This window comes from Rhinatrema bivittatum, chromosome 6, assembly GCF_901001135.1.
Source record: "Rhinatrema bivittatum chromosome 6, aRhiBiv1.1, whole genome shotgun sequence".
NCBI lineage: Eukaryota > Metazoa > Chordata > Amphibia > Gymnophiona > Rhinatrematidae > Rhinatrema > Rhinatrema bivittatum.
This window is the reverse complement of record NC_042620.1, coordinates 334,461,370-334,475,550: the sequence shown is the minus strand read 5'-3', so window position 1 is coordinate 334,475,550 and position 14,181 is coordinate 334,461,370. Positions and strand designations below refer to the sequence as shown.

The following is a 14,181-nucleotide window of genomic DNA, read 5'->3' as shown; positions in this document are numbered from 1 at the left end:
AATATGACCACATCACCCCCATCCTGAAAAACTTGCACTGGCTTCCGATCCCCTCGTGCATCCTCTATAAAACCCTGACCGTGATTCACAAATCCATATACTCCCACAACTCAAATTGGCTTGATGAGCCCTTCCGTCCTATACGATCTAACCATTCCACCAGAGCCTCCAACAATGGGACCCTCCACGTGCCTTCCCTAAAAAAGGAACACCTCACCTCCATGAGGGATCGAGCCCTCTCCATTGCCGGACCCACACTCTGGAACTCATTACCCTCTAACCTCCGGCTCGAGACTTGCTCTTCTAAATTCAGGGCCAATGTGAAAACCTGGCTTTTCAAGCAAGCTTACCCCAATAACGCCTCCCCCTGCCCCCCCCCCCCTTTTATTAGTACTGACTAAACCTTGTACAAAGTTCTGGGCACAACTGCTACACTATTATATTATTGTTTAACGGCTCTCACTCATCTTCTGAGCAGCCCGTCATTTTGTTCTTCTCTAATCTTTACTCTTACTTGTTCCTCTGTGAGCCCTCTCCCCAATACCTGTTCATTGTATTTTCCACTCTTTAGTTATGATGTAAACCGATATGATATCCCTACTAATATCGGTATAAAAAATTCTTCAAATAAATAAAAATAAATATTCCTCTCCTTCATCTCTGAGTTGAACAATGTTACTTTTGCAATTCCTTCTATCACTAACAAATCTAAAATATAGTTTTGTCCATTTTATCATGTTCTATATTGGGGTGGATTTTAAAAGGCCCGTGCGCGCCGGCGGCCTATTTTGCATAGGCCGCCGGCGCGCGTAAGTCCCGGGGCTTTCGAAAAGGGGCGGGAGGGGGCTTGCCCCGGCATTTCAGGGGTGGGCCCGGGGGCGTGGTTGAGGCCTCAGGACCAGCCCCCGGGACCGGAGGACGGAGTGGGGCTGCCGGCGACGCGTGCAAAGTTACGCCTGCTTTCAGGTAAGGGGTGGGTGGGAACATGCTGCTCGCGCTGGGCTCGGCGCGCACAGGTTGCACAAATATGCACCCCCTTGCGCGCGCCGACCACAGATTTTATAAGATACGCGCGTATCTTATAAAATCCAGCGTACTTTTTAAAAATCTGCCCCATTGTTTTCTCCATTTACATCTTTTCGTTTCTGACCACTTTCCCAGACTCTTTGTGCGATCTCTTGTACTTTATGAATGCTAACCTTTTTTTCTTTACCATTTCAGCTACTTCAAAAACCATAATGGACTCTTTTCCCTCTTCGCCTTTATTTACTTTCCTAACAAAAGGCTTAGTTATCCCTGTAATATATCTGATGATAATTTTAAAGTTCATACGTAAAATCTTTTAGTATGTCATTTAAGGGTCAATTTTCAACAAAAATAACTGGAAAATGTTTGCCCAATTATTTTTGCAAAACTTTCAGCCAAACCTAACCAGCTAAGTTTGTGACAAAAGTTCTAAATTTAGGCAAAGGCCTAGATTTATCATTTTGCTATAATTATAGTGAAATGATCGTCCGCGGTAAAAAAAAAAAAGGGGCGGGGCGAAAGCGTATAGCTGGCTGCATCGTGGTGGTGCGGTATCGCAGGCCATGGTTGCAGCTGCGTTAAACCCTTTTGCCCCCATAGCAACAGTAGAAAAGGTGTAGATATTTCCTGCACTACTGCCAGCAATAATGTGCAAAACATTATCGCCTGCAGCGCTATCGGCTCCTCATTTTACTAAACCCCACCCAAACCCTTCCCCTTTCCCTCATTTACATTCTAACATTGCAATGCAGTAGTTATGTGCGTTATGGCGTTATTGTGTGTGATAATGCCCTATAGCCTGCAATAATGGCCCATTGCATTTTGAAAAATGACCTGGAAAGTTTATCTGGGTAGATTTAGGCCAAGTATTTGTGCAACCAGAATTGTACAGCTAAAGTTTATTGATTTGTCTTGAAAATCTACACTGTCTGGTTAAATTGAAATCCCATCCCAGGGACACCTCAGGGAATGCTCCTTTTGTGACTGCATCCTGTGAATTTGGGCAGAGAGATTTAATGAGTTCACAGGAGGCACATTTTCAATATCAGGCATTTAACTGGCTAAATTCCAAGATTTGTTGGATAAACCTTTTGAGAATTGGCATATTAATGATTTAGTTCTACTGTGTTCTCTCAGTGCCGAGCTAACTCCAAGGTATTTATTTAGGAATAGATTTTCCACTCTGCGCTGTGCATCCATGTGCGCATGCTTCCTGGTGCGCACACATGGACGCTCACCAGATTTTATAATCTGCACGTGTATGTGCGGGTGGCATACTCAAGGGGGGAGAAATTATACAACCTCTGCGCAGCGACGATATCAGGCATCTCCCCTCCCAGTCTGCTCCAATTAAGGAGCAGACTAGGAGGGAAATTTTTAACCCACCTAAATGACCTTCCTCCCTCTTCCCCCTCTGCTCCCCCTCCTATCCCTATCCTATCTAACCCCTAATTTTTAATTTTACCTCTTGCTCCTCTTCAGGAGTAGTAGCCACTTGTGCTCGCCGGCAGCCTACCAGGTGCGCTTTCCCGGCACAGCGGTAAATGGTGGCTGTACCGGCTTCCTCCACTCATCCCTGGACCACCCTTTTCTCTGGGCCCGACACTTGTGTGTAATGGGGTTACGTGCGTGGCCCCTTTAAAAATACATGCGGTATGCACAAGGCATGTCCATATGCGTAACCCCCATTTTTTATACCCGTGGCCATTTTAAAATTCAGCCGTTAGTGTACATTTTTATTTCTCAGATCCAAGTAAAGTTTTCTCTATGGAATACAGAAAAACAAAATCAAAGTGAAAAACAAACCAACCAACAACACACAAAACTGCAAATTAGTGTTTTCAAAAATAGAGTCATAAATAACCCAGAAAACTGCTCATCAATAGATGTGTGCTATAAGTAAACATCAAGTTCATTGAGAAAAAGCTTCCAATTAAAAACTATCTTCTTTCTAAATGACAGATAATCTCTCTTCTCTGTGATCAACTGGGAGTAAATTGAACATTTTGGCCCAGCGATCAAAAAAGACCTTTGTCTAGTCTCATTCACACACCTCTTTTTGAGATAATCAGAGAAATAGATTTTTCTGTAGCATGAAGAAGCCATTCTGATACATATTCTTTAAGCAATAATTTCAAATACATAAGGATTTTGCCCTGCACAGCCTAGTAGTTTAAATCTGACCCATAGACAAATAGGTAACAAGTGCAATCTATCCAAGAGTAGGTTAATGTGCTCTGGCATATAGGGAAAAGTAACCCATGCTATAATTACACATTGTTGGGTTCCATATTAGGTGCTACAACCCAAGAAAGAGATCTAGGTGTCATAGTGGATAACACATTGAAATTGTCGGTTCAGTGTGCTGCGGCAGTCAAAAAAGCAAACAGAATGTTGGGTATTATTAGAAAGGGAAGGGTGAATAAAACGGAAAATGTCATAATGCCTCTGTATCGCTCCATGGTGAGACCGCACCTTGAATACTGTGTACAATTCTGGTCGCCGCATCTCAAAAAAGATATAATTGCAATGGAGAAGGTACAGAGAAGGGCTACCAAAATAAGGGGAATGGAACAACTCCCCTATGAGGAAAGACTAAAGAGGTTAGGACTTTTCAGCTTGGGGAAGAGACGACTGAGGGGGGATATGATAGAGGTGTTTAAAATCATGAGAGGTCTAGAACGGGTAGATGTGAATCGGTTATTTACTCTTTCGGATAGTAGAAAGACTAGGGGGCAGTCCATGAAGTTAGCATGGGGCACATTTAAAACTAATCAGAGAACGTTCTTTACTCAATGCACAATTAAACTCTGGAATTTGTTGCCAGAGGATGTGGCTAGTGCAGTTAGTATAGCTGTGTTTAAAAAAGGATTGGATAAGTTCTTGGAGGAGAAGTCCATTACCTGCTATTAAGTTCACCTAGAGAATAGCCACTGCCATTAGCAATGGTAACATGGAATAGACTTAGTTTTTGGGTACTTGCCAGGTTCTTGTGGCCTGGATTGGCCACTGTTGGAAACAGGATGCTGGGCTTGATGGACCCTTGGTCTAACCCAGTATGACCCAGTATGGTTCCTGCATTCAGCATTAGCTGAAGGACTTTCATTGAGGGCTGAGAGAGAACCTACCAATACGATGTTACAGTAGTCCAGGCTGGACATTACGGTAGTCTGGACTACAGACATCAGGTGGAAGCAAATATTTCAGTCTCCTGATCAGAAGAAACTTTAAAAAGGTATTTCAAGCCACTGTCCTGATAGAGTGAATGTTAAACTAGAATCTATACATATCTTCCAGATTACATGCTTTAGTCTGAACACTAGGACAAACATTTTCCCCTTATAATATGCGAAGGTCATATGGTAAGGATGAACAAATCCTGAGAATCTCAGTTCTTTTTTAAATTCAAAGACCATCTATTATTTGTCAACCAAGTTCTAATTTCTTGAATGTAAAAAAGTATTTTAGCCTCATTGCTTCATAAGCCCTGAATGTATAGATATACCTTGTCATAGTTCACTATCGTTCTCTCTCTACCTATCTCTCTATCATTCTATCCCTTCCTTGCCTTTTTTGTTCACTGAATATAAAGCCCTGTTTTTAGCTTCTAGTTTTGCATATAAATGGCTTTTTCCTCGTAGAATAAATGTGGAGGCCTTAGAGAATTGCATTAAAAATAATGAGTCTAATTCATTTCTTCTTTGAGTTCTGTGGGTCCTTGACCTCTTCAATGTCCCTTAGTTATCTCTAAAATTAATGTGTAAACAATTTGACAATGGTTAGTTTACTGTATAATTCCCATGTTTGACTAATTTAGAAGTTGAACATAGTTACAAATATCTAACATAATTAAAGTAATATTAAAATCTAGTCCAAAGTAACAAGAAATAAAAAAATTCAGGATTAATTATACAACTGAAGAATATTTTCTGATTGAAGTGACCATGTGATAACAGGCAGTATTATATGTGAAGGTTTTTTACTGTGTAGCGACAGATTTAAATTGCAATGTAACTTGGTGATACCAATAAATGTAATATCAATTTATTTAATATGTACGGAATTAAAATAATATTCTATTGTGGAATACTATTCATAAGCTCGATTTGACACAAAGAATATTTTCATGGTAGGTGCAGGATGAATAACAAGGAATTCTGAATTAATAGAGGATGATTATGTAGGGAGGACAATTTTCAAACTAATTAACACAGGTAAATAGCAATTCATAAACTGCTTGTCTTAAAATTGCCCTCCTTCACTATGGCTCAATATAGGGTGGATTTTAAAAGCCCTATGCTTGTAAATTCCAGCATTTATGCACGTGGCCGGGTCCCTTTGAAGATTTGCCTGATGCGAGCAAGGCCTGGCCAAGTGCGTAAATGCCAGTAAGAGCATTAGTGCCGGGCCTCTGACGGGCGGGCCGGGACAGCACCATTGCTTGCTGTCTCACAGACTTGGCTCCCAGCATGTGCAATATACTTCAGGTCGGGCCCTGAAGTAAGTAATAAAACAAAAAAAAAAAGAATAGGTAGGGTTTACAGGGCGGGAAGGTTAGGTAGGGGGGTAGGGAAGTTCCCTCCCAGTCCGCTCCTTAATTGGACATTGTACACGACATTAAAAACTATGATTAGGTGAAAGTAGACAGTGCACTCCACTAAGAGAAGGAAAAGGTCAGGACTGTTTAACAAGCAAAGGAGGCTTAGGTGAATGCACATTATTTTGTACAGAGAGAGATGGGAGGAGTGTGAAAATGTATACTGTGTATAGTAAGCAGGGGATGCATGAGGTAATATGCACTTTACTCTTTAATTTGTGATGGAAGGTTATCATCACACTGTAAATCCTATGAAAGGGTTTTCTCTGAATTTCTGTATACTGCAACATCTCTCTGTATCCTTTCATTACTTTTCTATCTCTTAGCTTAGTATTTAGCGTACGTTTTCATTTACATATAATGGAATTTCTTAAATAATAATTAGCACAAGTACCCAATGTCTATGATTAAGATAACTCATAGAGGTCCATGTATTAGGATACATTCTTGTCAGTGCTTTGTCACTTTGATATGCAGAACTGATACTTCTCTAAATTACTATATTAATGAAGATGACTTCTGTATGAACTGTGCAGTCTCAGAGCCGGCCAGTGCCAAGTTGGCACTGGCTGACCATGCAAACGGTACCATATTGAATATTGAGCTGGAGGGGCAGGAAAAATTGGAGCTTGCTCCAGCCTCTTTATGTCTTGAAAACCCCTGATGGGGTAATTAGGAACCAGGCCAGGGGCCTTCAGAGGAATGTGGTTTGTGTATTTGTGTGTGTGTGTGTGTGGGGGGGTGTTTTAGCCAATATACCAAATTAAAATAACCATGAAATGAAACATATCTGAAAGTCCTCTTCCCCAAATGAGAAAAACAAACCAAAATACAATTGTTCTCCTGTGTATCTCTAGTACGTGTAGCCAGCACCTGTCTTGAGCTGTGAACACCATTAAAGAATGACACGGATCTGGGTCTGAGTCCGGATTGGAGGGGGGATGAAGTTAATCTCCAGAGCCCTTGGCGCTGTCAGTCATTATCCAATTTATCCTCTTTTGGCAAGGATGCCCCTTAAGAAAGGGAACCATAGGATGAAGCCTGTGCTCACTGCAAGCTCCCTCCTTCCAACTAGAGCACTGGGAAATAGTAGGAAAAAACCAAATGGGCGTCCAGGTTGGTTTTCAAATGAAAGTCTTTACTACAACTCAAATAAAGTAATCCAAGCCAGTAGTCCCTACATAAAACATAAAAAAGATTATAGTTTGTCCTTAGCAGGTTTTACTTAACTTCTAGACTCTCTTGCACCATTTTCCATAGGAAAAACTCCCTTGCTTGTAGGGTTTGCTGCTGGTCCTAGCACTTAGCGAGCAAAAAGAAAGACAACTACAAAAATCCAAAAACATTGGTCAAAACTCTCAACTTGTACTCCAAATCCAAATTTGTTCAGATGTCTCCAAAACCAGAGTCTAACCTGTCTTCTTTGTTGTCTCCGGTATAAGATTCCAAAATACAATTCTCTAAACTTTGCTTTCTTGATCACATGGGCAAAAAGAAAAAAATGACCCAGCTCTTCTGGATACCAGGGGGGGGGGGGCCCCCATCCTTCCAGAATGGTCACAGTTCCTACTTCTCCACTGCAATCCACAGCAAAAATCCTTCTTCTCCTTCAAAGACCTCAGGGTTACAACCAAATTTGCCATTCCTATTCCTCTATGCTCAGCAAAAGTCCACCCCCACCCCCCTGCACGCGCTGCCCACACATATGCATGCAGATTTTATTACATGTATGCGCCGGCGCATGCATGTTATAAAATCGGTGCGTCCACGTGTGTATGCCGGGAAGTGCGTGCACATGGACGCACGCACCTTTTAAAATCTACCCCTCTGTGTATATTTTTCCAAGAATCCACCATTGACTGCACAACATGGTGTACAGGATGAGAACTAACTGTATCACTGCAAAGAGGATTGTATATTCTGAATCACTGTCTTCTTTCCCACCCTGTGTTAATGGGAAAAAGAAAGAAGCTTAGTAAATCCAGCCCTCTGGGACTTGCTATTGTTTTAATGAAATGTCATCAGGCTCCCATACTTGATAGACTAGCATCACATACATTCTCCAAGCCCTCATCTCTGACTATTGTGTACATTATAAATGTCTTTACAATTTATTGCTGGATATATTTTGTTATATTACTAATTTTTAATGCTTGTGGATGACTGTAAATTATAGGATATAATTTTACTATTTAAAATAAGTGATGTGGCTGCTTGATCACTGTATTTTATATTCCAGGAAGAAAGAGTCCTCGGAACTTACAAAGGAAACATGCAGTACTCATTTTCAAAAAAGGGATCAATATCAAAATGAGATACCTACAGACTGATTAGCATTGCAGGCTGCTATTTCTATGAAAAGCATATAGAAGCTCAGGATGTACATTCATTTGAAACAAATGTGCAATTCAAAATGAAAACTCCATTTCTGGTTCAGTTTGCTTCAAGTGATACAAATTTCTAAAAGTTCTGTAAAAACTTGAAGTTTGAGGGGGTTTCCATTCAGTAAATAGTGTGAGATATTAGATCACCCAGTAAACTGATACAGACTTACCAACCACTGCACTTTCTATTTCTTGTTAAACTTCTTGTTAAACTTCTATCATCCTCTTCTTCAACTCCCAGTTAGAACCATCCTTGTTTTATTGTAACTGCTTTTTCTGCACACTTGTTATAATTTGTTATATTTTGCAAATGTATACTCTCATGTTATAGTTATGTACGTTTATAATTTATTGATCACCCCTTGTTTTATGTAAACCGACATGATACGAACTCCGTGAATGCCGGTATAGAAAAAACTCAAATAAATAAATAAAATAAATTAGCAAATAGCATGTACTATTTGCTGTGAAATGTTAAAAATAACACATTCCCATGGCCCCCGCCATCTGTGGTCACCCCCACCAGGCTCTTATCCCTTCCATAGTACTAGTTTTAAGGTGAAAGGGGCAGGGGTGATCCCGGTTGGTTTTCCACCCATTCTGCTTTAGAAAAGAAGCTTGTCTCAGGATGATGCATATTTATTGAATTAACAATATATTTATTTATTTATTTATTTACGGATTTATATATCGAAGGTTCCTGTATAATATACATATCACCCCGGTTTACAATGAACAGTAACTATCGCTTCAAGTTAGCGGTTTACAATGAACATAGTTAATCCAAGAAACAGAAAAAAATATATATATATAACAATGCTAACAATTAATAAATAACAATTAATAGATGAAAATAAATACAATAACAATTAATAAATAATTAATAAATAAACAATAATAAATATCAATGAAAAATGGCAATAAAAAATGACAATAAATAAAATACAATAGCAGTTGGTAAAATAACATGAGGGTTAATGAGAAAAATAACATGGTTAAATAACAAGGTTATGTGAAATATGCTGGGGTAATCGGAAAATATGACCATGTTGTTTCAAGACTACCTTAATACATCTAGTGGGGTAATAATCATGTGGGTAAGCATGCATTTACCCATATAAAAATACCTGAATATTGTCCCTCCCTCCCTCACTGCAGACAAAAAGATGTTCACAGTGGGGCAGATTTTCAAAGGATTACACGCGTAATCCTGAAAATCTGCTCCTGCGTGCGCCAAGCCTATTTTGCATAGGCTCTGTGATGTGTGCAAGCCCCGGGAAGCGCATATGTCCCGGGGCTTTGAAAAAGGGGCGGGAATGGGGCAGGGCTGGGGGTGGGGTGCCGGTCCGGGGCGGTCCCGAGACTGGCACAGCAGCTGTGCCGGGGGACAGCGCGCCGGCAGCTGGCCGTCGCGCGCAAGTTATGCCTGGAACAAAGAATATAAATGTATCATTATTTAACTTAATGATATATCTGGATTGATATCTTAGTTAAAAGGATGCTCCCAAAATTGGGCTTCTTGTCATGACAAAAAATCTTTCCTCCTCTCCTGAGTGGCTTTTGCTAAATCTGGAAAAATTTGGACAAACTGACCCATAAAATTAATTCCCATATTTTGAAAATAATTATGCATTACTAAACCAATGTCCTTCTCGTAAATAAATGAAACCAGGAGCATTGATCTTTCCAAAATCTCTGTAGTAGAGGATTCCAGGAACTGCATTAAATTTTCAAAATCAACCTGTTGTGTTTGGACTTCTCTTAATCTTGACCTCAGTAGAAAGTATAACATTAAATGAAGGAATATCATCAGCAGGAGTTTTTAATATCTAAGTCATATATTCATGTAATGTTACATGAGGCTGTTCTTCCATTATCTTTGGAAAGTTTAATATTCTTAAGTTTAAACATCTAAGATGGTTCTCCACAAATTCAACTTTCCTATTCATAGCCATGCAATCCTGGATTATTGATAACTGGATCTTCTGAACTTCTTCAACTTTTTATTCCAAACTTTGAATCCTAGTTGAATGATCAGTGTGTTTAGAATTATATTCCTGTTATGAGCAGAACCAGAAACAGTGGCAGCCTCCGAACCTCCACTTAGTGCCATTGAGTATGAATATCCAGCCATACTCTCTGAAGCAACTCCCTCAATTGCAGGTCCCGTATTAGGCAAAAACAGGCCCGTTATTGCCGATTCTGAGGGCAGCGCAGGGGAAAACAATGGTGGCATTCTTAGAGCAGGAGGGCTTAAGGAGATCTCCCCAGACAAAGCGGTGACTGCTATCCCGCATTTGTCAGTGGGGTTTGCCACTCCTGGTGGCAGGGGTGCGGTCAGCTCAGGGATACTAGTTCTCTGCCCGGGTGGAAAAGGCGGCACCGAGGGAAACACTCACACCTTCCTCTTACGTTTAGGGGTCATATCGAAAAAGAAGAATGAGCCAAACTCCGGGTGAAGTGAGCTGAGCTACCAACTTGCTGCCATCTTGGCTCCTCCCCCAAGGCCGGATCCTCGAGATTGTGATTTCTGAGCTGTTTATCGTCTGCAAAAAAGAGAGCGAGAGGTGATTTTTTAAGGATGTTCTTTTACTCACAAGGCTGAAAGTAGACTTGGGATAAAATGAATAGAGACTTCCTGATAGGACTTTTAAGGGAAGGATTTGGGAAGTGCAAGCACTAAGTTTATATGTACTTGAATGGACTGCTCTAATAAATCTCTCATATATAAGACACCACTGTTGCTTAGTTCTTTATTATCACCTGGTTTGGGGATCCTAAACTCCCCTGTGGCCTATTTACATTGAACGAAGTGGTGCTTCCTAATGCTAGGCATGAAAAAGCCAGGGATTAGGATTTACAGAAGCCAGCTTAGTCACTCCCACTTTAACCCTTAGCCTGTCTCTGATGACTTGGAGTCATCTGGTAAACCTACTAAGTATATTAGTCAGTCAATAACAAACTGATAAGGAGTATAGAAACATAGAAATGACGGCAGAAGAAGACCAAACGGCCCATCCAGTCTGCCCAGCAAGCTACGCACTTTATCCATTTTTTCCCCCTTTTTTTTTCTCTCCCACCTGTTACTATTGGCTTCCAGTACCCTCCAGCCCTAATTCCCCTCCACCAATTTAGAGAGCAGCGCCGTATCTGCATCCAAGTGAATGTCCAGCTCAATTAGGGGTAGCAACCGCTGTAACAAGCAGGCCACACCCTTACCCACCCCTGTTTTTATTTTTTTATTTTTTGGAGATAGCAGCCCTCCATCCTTCCACTCCGTGAAGGTAGAACACTAACTACTGGCCACTGGAATCCCGCTCCGTGAATGCCTCTGTGGCTACTGCCGCTCCATGCAGTGTTTGAATGCCTCCTCTTTATTCACGCCCTCTAGACTTTATGGATCCACAGTGTTTATCCCATGCCTTTTTGAAGTCGTTCACAGTTTTAGACTTCACCACTTCCTCCGGAAGGGCATTCCAGGTATCCACCACCCTTTCCGTGAAGAAATACTTCCTGACATTGGTTCTTAGTCTTCCTCCCTGGAGCCTCAGCTCCAGGGAGAACCAAAGTTGGGCACATGATAGGTTGCATTAAATAGGTTGAAAACAAGGACAAAGTTTTCATCCTTTCAATATATTTTTAAGCTTTTTATTCATCATTATGAAAATTAGAACCAATAATTATTTTGTTAGGAAAAGGTGATGAAATGACATACGTAATTAAAGAAAAATGATCAGATTAAATATTATAAGTACTCTATACACAAAAATCCTTAAATTTAGGGAATAAAGGAACACACACACCCATGTGATAATGCCATCATGACACCTACCATGACATCAAACTGATGCAGGAGATTCCTAGGGATCATAGATGTTATCCCAAAGACTCTGCTAACCTATTATAAAAGGTGCTTTAATGAGCTTTTTAAGAGACAGACCAGTGTATGTCAGTGAAGAAGCAGAAAGATTACAGCAGCTTAATAAGATTGATCAAACTTTTGGAAATAGTCAAAGAATGCTAAATGTATGCTAAACGTTAGCCAGAATGCTAAATATGCCAAAGGTTAGCATTAAATTTTACTTCTGTCTTCGGGGCTTACATGGAATCCCTTACAAGTAATCAGATGATTTACAAGAATGCAGTTTTACTAGCAAATATGAGATAATAGTACTAAACCATTAGGAAAATGCCATGCTTACAAAGAAGTTAACCCATTGGTGAGTAGGTTTAGGGGAGGTGATGTGTATAATCTATTGCAAAACTGAAAAATTCTTGAACTCTGGCTTTGCCTTACACTGTTATGATAATCTGAATTGCTCCTAATATACAGTTTTCTTTCTACTGGCTGTCAGTAATAAAATGCTTATTTCATCAGTGGGAAGCATCCACAGCACTACCCTGAGGAGAAAATTTAGTAGGAATGGTAGTTAATAGTGTCAGATCAAAAAATACATACTTAACATTGTAAATAAATAATTTGCAAGAAAACCTCAGGAAAATCAATACCCAAACGTGGAAATCTCTAGGCCTCAAAATAGGAAATTGTCTCCTTTTGTTGTGTGGCCTTTGCCAAATCTGTAAAAATGTGTTCATATTTTCAAATAGTACTTTACTAAAATTAAAGAATCATCTTAAAACCCCAACCTTACTAGGTTCCAACTCAAAATTAACAATGAAAGTTGTAGGGATAGCCGGCACTTTCCAGAAAAGTTGTCAAATCTAAACTGAAGAAATTGGTGACAGCTCCTGCTTGTCCTCAAATTTGACTTCCTTCTTCACTGATAGCAAACAGATGCCCTGGGGAACAGAGAGAGGACATTAGGTGGTATTTTTAAAACTTCAAAGATATTTCTTAAATAGTTCATTTGGAGAGACATTATTCATCTTAGCAAAAATAATCAAATGTAAATTCTTCCACGATAATATTTTCAAGATAATCCACTTCGTTATATAATACCATCAAATACCATCAAATATCAAATATAATACCATATAATACCATCAAATATCAAATACCATATAATACCATCAAATACCATCAAATACTAGGGATGTGAATCGTTTTTCAACGATTAAAATTATCGTCCGATAATGTTTATATCGTCTTAAATCGTTATAGAACACGATACAATAGAAATTCTAACGATTTATCGTTAAAAATCGTTAAATCGTGTTAGTGCGCACTAACTCGATTTAGTGCGCACTAACTGAAAATGATACAAATAAACACTTTCCAGGTCACTGAAGGTCAGTTAGGAATGAATATGTGTTCCTATTGGCTGGCTGCCCTCTTATCTATTGATGTTACCAAGGTTACCACTGAGGTGATGGTTGGGGGGATGGGAAATGGAACTGAAAACTAACGAACACCAACAGAAAATGAAACAAAGTGTTCACACTTCCCAGGTCAGTAAAGGTCACTTAGGAATGAATATGTATGTATGTATTCCTATTGGCTGGCTGTGCTCTTATCTATTGATGTTACCAAGGCTAATACTGAGGTAATGGTTGGGGGGATGTGAAATGGAAACAGTTGGAAGCTTGACAAAAAAAGTAATGTAATGATCAGCACTCACGTGACTAGAACTTGTTTGTTTATTATTTTTGTTAGCAGGCACCTGAAATGCTAGTGCATGTTGAATTTGCCAATCACTGTGCATTTTAGAAAGGTGGTCCTGGCTGGAACTGTACACAGTTCAAATATATGTAATTGATTGTTGGTAAGTGTATTTTTTAAGTAGCCACACTGGCACAAGTATGTTTACTTGTCCTCCTACTTAACTCACTAGCTCAGCTTTGTAAGAAGGGCTTCTCTGCTTGTGTGTTGTTTTTGTTTGGTGTGAGGAGAGCAGAAACATCAGATCTTTATTCAATCTACTACAGTCATCTCTTACAGTGCCCTATCCCTATTAATACCAGGAGTGTTGTGATCTTCCTGCACACAGTGCCCTAACCCTGATACCAGTCTGAGACAGCTCCCTCCCTGCATTACTAGTGAGAGGCTGGCTTCACAGACAGGGGGGAGCTGCCTGACCCTCACTCCTGACTTCCCCCATGTCCCAGCTAGTGAATGGTGTGTGGGTGAGGGGGGGGGGGGGAGGATGGTGAAGTCTGAGACAGCTCCCTCCCTGCATTACTAGTGAGAGGCTGGCTTCACAGACAGGGGGGAGC

The 14,181-nt window shown here is 40.2% G+C and overlaps 1 long non-coding RNA gene across 1 annotated transcript in view; it reads right to left on the bottom strand.

Moving 5' to 3' along the window:
- Positions 1–14,181, bottom strand: part of LOC115093315 — a 69,236-nt gene that overhangs the window by 13,486 nt on the left and 41,569 nt on the right. The window contains exons 3-4 of the long non-coding RNA XR_003857285.1: positions 12,655–12,807; positions 10,420–10,553 (exon numbers count right to left, since the gene is read on the bottom strand). This is a non-coding gene — a long non-coding RNA (uncharacterized LOC115093315). The remainder of the gene's footprint in view (positions 1–10,419; positions 10,554–12,654; positions 12,808–14,181) is intronic.